Source organism: Triticum aestivum, chromosome 7B (genome assembly GCF_018294505.1).
Source record: "Triticum aestivum cultivar Chinese Spring chromosome 7B, IWGSC CS RefSeq v2.1, whole genome shotgun sequence".
NCBI classification, from domain to species: domain Eukaryota; kingdom Viridiplantae; phylum Streptophyta; class Magnoliopsida; order Poales; family Poaceae; genus Triticum; species Triticum aestivum.
The window spans coordinates 73,934,823-73,943,765 of NC_057813.1; the positions used below are offsets into that span (position 1 = coordinate 73,934,823).

General features: G+C 44.5%; 1 long non-coding RNA gene across 1 annotated transcript; it reads left to right on the forward strand.

The window, feature by feature from the left end:
* Positions 1 to 3,708: 3,708 nt before the first annotated feature.
* Positions 3,709 to 6,988, forward strand: LOC123161754 (uncharacterized). Its single transcript, XR_006480863.1, has 6 exons — positions 3,709 to 3,838; positions 3,933 to 4,179; positions 4,432 to 5,333; positions 5,469 to 5,918; positions 6,018 to 6,289; positions 6,507 to 6,988. It is a non-coding gene; the product is annotated as an uncharacterized lncRNA (long non-coding RNA).
* The last annotated feature ends 1,955 nt before the right edge of the window (positions 6,989 to 8,943 follow it).

The window sequence follows — 8,943 nt, forward strand, 5'->3', positions numbered from 1 at the left end:
TTCGCCAAGATGGAATCCATCTCGCTACGAACCGCTTCCTTCCAGTAGTCTGCATCTTCTGATGCATAGGCCTCCGAAATAGAACTGGGAGTGTCATCTATGAGATACACAAGAAAATCATCACCAAAGGACTTTGCAGTCCTCTGTCTCTTGCTCCTAATAGGAACTTCATTGTTCTCCTCCACAGGACTTTCAAAGTGTTCCATCGAAATGGCAGGTTCGGTAATTGTAACTGGTTCCTGATTCGATGAACTAGGCATCTCCTGATTAGTTGAGGTAGCCATATCCTTCATGGGAAAGATATCTTCAAAGAAAGTCGCATCATTCGACTCCATGATCGTACCGACATGCATGTCAGGTACCTCAGATTTTACAACCAAGAATCTATAGCCAATGCTATGAAAAGCATATCCCAGGAAAACACAGTCCACAGTCTTTGGTCCAAGTTTTCGCTTCTTTGGAATTGGAACATTGACTTTTGCCAAAGAACCCCATGTTCGCAGATAAGAGAGTTTTAACCTTTTCTTCTCCCATTCCTCGAATGGAGTTATCTCTTTGTTCTTTGTGGGGACTCGATTTAGGACATGACACGCTGTCAATATCGCCTCCCTCCACCATGCCTTGGAGAGACCCGATGTGTCTAACATGGCGTTAACCAAATCAGTTAGAGTACGGTTCTTTCTTTCGGCCACCCCATTTGACTGAGGTGAGTAGGGAGGCGTCCTCTCATGGATTATACCATGTTCCGCACAAAAAGCATCAAATTCATTGGAAAAATACTCTCCACCACGGTCGGACCTAAGCCTCTTGATTTTTTGATCAAGTTGGTTTTCCACTTCAGCTTTATAGATCTTGAAAAATTTCAAAGCCTCATCCTTAGATTTCAGAAGATACACACGGCAGTATCTAGTGGAGTCGTCAATTAACGACATGAAATATTTCTTTCCACCTTTTGTCAAAACACCATTCATTTCACATAGATCTGAATGTATAAGTTCTAGTGGTGCAAGATTTCTCGTCTCCGCAGTCACGTGAGACTTACGAGGTTGCTTAGCTTGCACACACACTTGACACTTAGATCCCTTGACAGTGGTGAAACTAGGGATTAAGTTCAACTTCGCTAGTCGTGACATGCAACCAAAGTTAACATGACAAAGACGTGAATGCCACACATTTGATTCACTATTGTTCCAAATATGATTAAAAACTTTATTGCAAATGTCTGATAAGGATAAATGAAATAGGCCTCCTGACTCATAGCCTTTACCAACAAAGGTTCCATACTTGGATATTACAAATTTATTCGACTCAAAGACAAGCTTATAGCCATCTCTACATAGAAGAGATCCGCTAGCAAGATTTTTATTGACGGAGGGGACATAATGCACGTTCTTCAGCCGCACGATCTTCCCCGAAGTAAACTTCAGATCGACCGTGCCAACACCACGAACAGAAGCACTTGAACCATTGCCCATCAGCACGGTTGAAGTCCCTGCGGTCTGATAAGACGAAAACATGGAAATATCACCGCATACATGCACATTAGCACCCGTGTCAATCAACCAGTCAGGAGAATGACATACTGAAAGAATGGTGGGAAATATACCATACCCAGCATCCTTCATGTCAGTGTCTCCAATGACAACATTAGCGGTCTTGCCGCCTTTCCCAGGATGACGCTTGTCATAGCGATTAGGGCAACTAGGAGCCCAATGATCAGGATCTCCACACACATGACAAGCACCTTTCTTCTTGCCATTCTTCTTCTTGAAGTTCGTGTGTTGCACAGCCTTGTTCTTCCCATCAAACTTTGCTTTACCATCAAACTTGCCCTTGTTCTTGAACTTGTGGGGCTGGAAGTTCTGCTTCTGTACCACATTGGCACTAGATCCTCCCTCAATACCTCGAGCACGTGTGTCCTTTGCTCTCGCCTTTTCTTCCACATCAAGAGTACCAATGAGATCCGGAACGGAAAACTCCTGTCTCTTATGTTTCAGTAAGGTAGCAAAGTTCCTCCATGAAGGAGGAAGCTTAGTGATGATACCCCCGGCAACAAACTTGTCCGGTAGCATGCAATTGAAGTGCTCAAGTTCTCTAGCAAATGACTTTATCTCATGAGCCTGCTCAACTATGGAGCGCTCTTCAGTCATCCTATAATCATAGAATTGCTCCATGATGTACAGCTCAGTGCCGGCATCCGAGACCCCAAACTTGGCCTCGAGTGCATCCCACATATCTTTTCCATTATCAATTGACGCATAAGCATCAACTATGTTCTCTCCAAGAACACTCAAGAGCGCAGCCTTAAACAAGGTATCCATTTTCTGAAAAGCTTGTGCCTATTGGGCATCTTGCTCTCCTTCAGGTTTGCCAAGAGTGGCATCATAGCAGCTCATGGTCTGAAACCATAAGACTACTCTCACGTGCCACCTCCTATAGTGGATACCCTCAAACATAGGAGGTCTCATGAAAGCAGCAAAACCACTCGGGGTAAATTGCCTATCATAAGGTTTTTGGATTGTTGGAAATATGAGCAATTTTCCGAATGATTTTATTACCAGAAATACTAGATAAAGCATGACTAATATAACAAATATAAAGCAAGTCATGCAATCTAACAAAGGAAAGGTAAACATCGTCTGCATATATGAACTTGAGGTAAACATATCTAGAACAGACAGTAGATGAAGATGCTTATACCACATAGAACCTAACATATGTAGGGCAGAGAGTAGAGCCAAGAACTGTAGCACGACTTCTAACAGAAAGGAAAAGAACACGTATGGCACAGCAGCAGCAGAATCGCTGGACTTGGGGTCGATGTCCTCGCCTGCCATGTCGTCGAGGAGGTCGGGGAAGAAGTCGTCGGCGACCGGATCGTCCGTGATGAAGCAGCCAGTAGTCGCGCTGAGCGCTCCCCAAAAACCTTATCACCCTTCTCCCGTACAGGACGCGGCGGGCGGCGGAGGAGGAGCGCACGTGGATGTCCCTTTTGTTCTCATGCTCATACAAGTGGGGAAGGAGCCTCCCTTATAAAGAGGTCGAACTCCCTCTAAACTAGCAAGGTTGGGACTAAACTTTAGTTCCACCTCTTGCCTTGCACAAATGGGCTGCGTGGGCCTCTAGGATTTATTAGGAATTTCTGAAACTACTATTGGGCTAGGCCCAAATAGGCAAAAATTCCAGCACCTTGTACATGTCGTGCCTCACAGCTGGACCGATCCTGGCTGAATACGTACGAGTAGACTAATCATGCAACGCAACGGCGCCTCTTGCTACTCGGCGTACATGTAATACACGTACGGGCACGCGGTCGACACATGGTGTTCATTACTGGCGAGCAGACGAGCCCGCCTGGCTCCCGCACATGCCTTGCCGGCCGCCTGCTCTGCATCCACTGCACTGCACCAGAGCTAGCCTATTGTCTAGACCATCATATGAGCTCGGAATCCTGGGCGTTGAATGGTGCATACAGATTGTGCCATTTGTTTATTGAGGCGCTGAAGGAATGATAGAAAATCGGGACTATAGTGAAATATATCGTGGTGGGCCTTAAGTTAACAGGCAGGTTGTCGTCCGTCCCCCGCTGACGAGGCGGGCCGTGGATCAGAATTTGCGATCCCATCTGATCCGTGGCCCGGGAACTTGGCTTTTCCATTTGGGACGAGGTGGGTTCGTCGGCAATTGAATTACTCACAAAAAGAAAAAAGAAAATGCCTGCTCTAGTGACTTCCCGTGCATACGACCGGGCTCCGTTTGGGATTCGAGGACTTGGAGGCGGGGACAGTGAGCGGCGGCGGCGACGCGACATGGAGTTCCTCATGCAGCCGATACGCGGGTATGTAGATCCTTTATTGATTCCTGGTGTTGTTGCGAGTTCATAGACTACTGGTTTGAGTGAGCAAATGGGGATTTGGTTTGGCCTGGATCAGATCCACTTTCCTCGATGAGGTAGGAGAAAGCATGGTGCCCCCAGCTGTGCTTTCAGCGCCGGAGGGAGCTGACATGGTCGTGGAGCACCTGATGCTGGAGCAGACAGCGGTGGAGCCAGAACATGCGGTGGGCAGCGCGGATCTTGTCGCCCAAAGAGGCGGTGGCGCCGAGGGGAGAGAGCTCTCGGCCAACATCGGAACTGTCTACTCGGAAGATGAATCCTCGGGAACCTGAATGGAACAAAAGGTGAGCGTCTGGTTTTTTCAGTAATCAGGTGTAGCACAGTTCATGCCTTAGTATTGCATGGTCAACATATAAATCCTTGAGAATTATTTTTCTTATTTGGTGTGGTATGTAACAATGTAGTCAGCATTCCATTAGATATACATGAATTTTGTGATGAGTGGGTCAGAACAAGTAGAGAATTGCATGTACTCAGTGTAGCTTAATCGAGGATAGCCCTGGGCACCTAAGTTCAGAGTTTACTGCATTTTTCAGGCTTAGGTTGGAGGCTACTGCACCGAGTAGAACACCTTGCCAAAACCAAGTCAGTGCATTTGAGAAGGCTGTCAGGAATTATTTGAAGAACCTGGCTGAGAATGTGTGTGGTTACATCTGTAATTGGTACTACTTTTGATTCGGTAGGAGAGGCGTACGACTTCTACAATCTGTATTCATGGGAGAAGGGCTTTGGCATTTGATATGAGAAGAGCAGGCTAAATGTGGAGAGGATAAAATGCATGAAGGAAATCATCTGCGGTTGCTCGGTGAGTATGCATTTAGTGGTACTGATTGAATGTAGTGATTACATTAAAATTTCCAGAATGGTTAGGAGACAGAAGTTGATTGAAAGTGTAAACATGTCTATAGGGCAAAGCCAGTGTCAAGAACACAAGGTCTTGCCGCTGATGTCCTGCACTGATAAGGCTTCTAAATGCAGAGGACAACAGTTGGTATATTGCAGAGCATAGAGAGACTCATAACCACCCGCTTTCACCTAATTTTGGTGAGACAATCCATTGGCCATCGCACAAAAAAATAGATGTTTACACCAAGGATCTTGTGAAACGGCTTAGGCAGAACAATGTGAACTTCGCAAAGGGGTACAGTATCATTGGAGGTTTCTTTGGGTCGATGGAAAATGTGCCAGTCACGGAAAGGTCTTTGCGAAATCTTTGTGGGAAGATAAATAGGGATCACACCGATGACGATGTTAAGAAGACAGTGGATGTGTTTGCAGAGATTGGAGCTTGGCCTATTTGTTGGGGTGAACAACCACTTTCAGAGTGTGATATTGGCTTTAGTGCTGGTTCATGACGAGACGCAAGAGAGTTTTGAGTGGGTTTTTTCAGAATTCCTGAGGATGATGGGTGGTTCTCCACCGGTCACAATATTGACAGGTATGTTTTATTATTTTCTGAGGATGGTACTTAATCACATGGAACTTTTCTGGAGTATTTCTGTTCAAGGGTTGCGAGCATTGTGCGCTCCACCCATGATCGTACTGACTTCTATGTTTTTGCATGTTTTTGTAGATCAAAATCGAGTCATGGAGCTTGCTATCAAGAACATTATGCCGAACACGACACGCCGTTGGTGCAAATGGCACGTGCTGAAGAAAGCAAAGGAGTCGTTGGGGGGCTCTGTACACCAAGAAAAGTGATTTCAGGGCTGAATTTTATAAGGTTATAAACCATATGTTGACGGAGGACGAATTTGAGAAAGGTTGGGAGATGCTGCTAGACAAATACAAGCAAAAGAATCATCCATACATGACACAGCTATTTGAGATTAGGAAAAAATGGCTAAGCCTTGTTTTAAGGGAGTTTTTTGTGCAAAAATGGCTAGCACACAGAGGAGTGAGAGTGCAAACTATATGTTGAAGAACTACGTGCTGCACAATGCACATGTTTGTGCAGAAATACATGAGGCTGCAGTTCATCCAGGAATCGGAGGAGAACTACAAGGAAAAACGAACTCGAATTGTAAGCATTTTATTATGTGTGTACTATGTAGTTGTGACAATCTGAGAGTTGGGTCACACAAAAATTTATTTGATCTAACTGTGCTTGTTTACAAATCAGGAGGGGAGCCCACTGATGAGAGCAAACCTGGCAGTGAAGAGGCATGCCAGCAAGATATAAACACGGGCCATGTTTGAGCAATTTGGGCATATATTGTATGAGTCTCGAGCTTATCAGGTTGAGGAGATTGAGAAGCACCAGACTTATGTTGCAATCCATAGTGAAGCAGAAAAAAGAGAAAAATGATACGGAGTATAATACAAGGTTACTATGCTAGATGGTGGCAATGAATTCGACTGCGAATGTGGGCAATTTGCAGCCATGTGTTGAAGGTTTGTGGTCAATCATTGCTGGTGTGGTTTAGACTGAAAACTCGTTTACAATTGGTTGTTTTGATCCAACAATTGATATGTTTTTTTTATTTTTGCATGTGCTAGATATGGGATTTTAATTTTATTTTGTAGACAAGAAGGGCTTACATCTTTTCTGACGCACTTGTAGAACCGTTTTCCTGCTCTTGAAATGAAGGTCACCACCTTGTTGCCACAGGTTGGGCAAGGGATCAGCAGGAGCACCTGGCCCGCCTGGGAGGAAGAAGAGGAGCTTTGCCATCTTCTCCAAGCAGATTCTTTCCAGCGACAATGAAGAAGATAAGACAAGAGGGACAGCTTGAAGAATCTTGTGATGGAAGGACACACAGGGTGGGTGGCAATAAATTAAATGGTGGTGGGTGTTGCCGTCCGTTTCATGGGTAACGTCTGTCGTAGCCCAAACGCGGCGCCCCATCTCCGAAGCAGACGGCCGTTGCATTAAAAGCGGTAGCTGGGTGGGCCACGGCCTGGGAAAAAGCGGCTCATACATGTTCAAATACGGACTAAAAATACATGGGGCGATGCGAATCTCAGCAATAGTTGACGGCTAAGATATGGAGTCCATCTGAGCTCGAGCTCAGAATAGGACTTTCCGGTGATTCGGGTAATCCTACCTTTTGCCTGGCCTGACGATCTCGGGCCGGAGGCCATGGTGGTGTGATGGCGCACGATGATGGCGGAGAGTGGCGAGGTGGTGGCGGTGCTTCCCGTCACTACTGCGAAAACCCTAGATCGGAAGGGATTGTCGGTGGGGTGTGCGGCTGGCGACGAACCTCGTGTTGCGAGCCACCGGGCCCCACCTCTTTATATGGCGTAGTGTGACAGGGGCCCGCCAGCCATAGTGGGCTAGGCGTTCCCGATCAGGGTACGGATCTAAGGGCCCGTTGGGCCCACACGGAGGAGATCATCCTAACATTCTCCCCCTTATCTCAACTTTGCTTTTAACCTTATACTTTCTAGTTTATTTGTTTCATCACATATTGGTATATAGAGTAAGTTTCATCATCACAGCTTAATTGCAAATAGAATCATACATCTAGAACATACGTTTTGTTTAGAAACAAATTATGTTCCTTTTGGGTCTCTCATGATCCAGGAATCATAGGCTTTCTCTTAAACCCATGCCGGCTAAGTGTTCCTTGAACATATTGGGTGGTAAGCCTTTTATTAGCGGATCCACAAGCATATCCTTTGTCCTTATATGCTCGAGACTTATTAGTGTGATCCTGGATTCTATCTTTCACAACATAATACCTTAGCTCTATTGTTTTGACAGCATTACTCGACTTGTTGTTGTGAGCATAGAATACTGCGGACTGGTTGTCACAGTACATCTTTAGTGGTTTGTGAATACAATCTACCACTTTGAAGTCAGGTATAAATTTCTTTAGCCATATCGCCTGCCCCGTGGCCTCGAAGCATGCTATAAATTATGCATACATTGTGGATGATGCAACTATCGACTGTTTGGAGATTTCCCACGAAATAGCTCGACTAGCGAGAGTGAATACGTATCCTGACATGGATTTTCAATCATCTCTGCCCCCCACAAAATCTGCGTCTGAATACCCTTTTATCTCTAGGGAATCACATCTCTTGTATGTTAGCATGAGTCCTTTTTGCCTTGCGCATAATGCAATGCCTTTTTTACCATCTTTCAGTGCTCTATGCCTGTATTCTCTTGATATCTACCGAGTACCCCGGTGATAGAGGCTAAGTCAGGGCGAGTGCACACTTGCACATACTGTAAGCTGCCAACAGCTGAAGCATATGGTACTGCTTTCATTTGAGCGATCTCATACTGATTCTTGGGACATTGGAATTTCCCAAAACTATCGCCCTTGACTATAGGAGCAGGTGTGGCTTTACTCGCATGCATATTGTACTTTTGAAGAAGCTTTTCTAAATATGCTTTCTGCGGTAGTCCTAAGACTCCATTGTTCTTATCTCGGTGAATTTCTATGCCCAAAACATATGATGCTTCACCAAGATCTGTTATGTCAAAATTTGAGGATAAGAACTTCTTTGTTTCTTGCAATAGACTAACATCACTGCAAGCAAGCAAGATATCATCCACATACAAGATTAGGAAAATATATTTCCCATTTTTGAACCTTGCATAAATGTAGTTATCCTCAATATTTTCTTTAAATCCAAAACTTTTAATCGTTTGATTAAATTTTAGATACCATTGTCTAGAGGCTTGCCTTAATCCATAAATAGATTTCTTCAGGCGGCATCCATATTTTTCCTTGCCTTCCATGATAAAACCCTTGGATTGTTTCATGTAGACCTTTTCTTTTAAATAACCATTTAGAAATGCCATCTTAACATCCATTTGATATAACTCTAAATCAAAATGTGCAACTAATGCCATTATGATTCTGAAGGAGTATTTACATGAGACTGGGGAAAAAGTCTCATTGTAGTCTATCCCTTTTGTTTGTGTAAATCCTTTTTCCACAAGTCATGCTTTATACTTTTGTACGTTCCCATTAGGGTCATACTTAGTTTTGTAGACCCATTTGCAACCCACTATTTTGGCTCCTTTAGGGATTTCTTCTAAGTCCCAAACATCTTTGGAACTCATCGATTTCATTTCATCTTCCATTGCC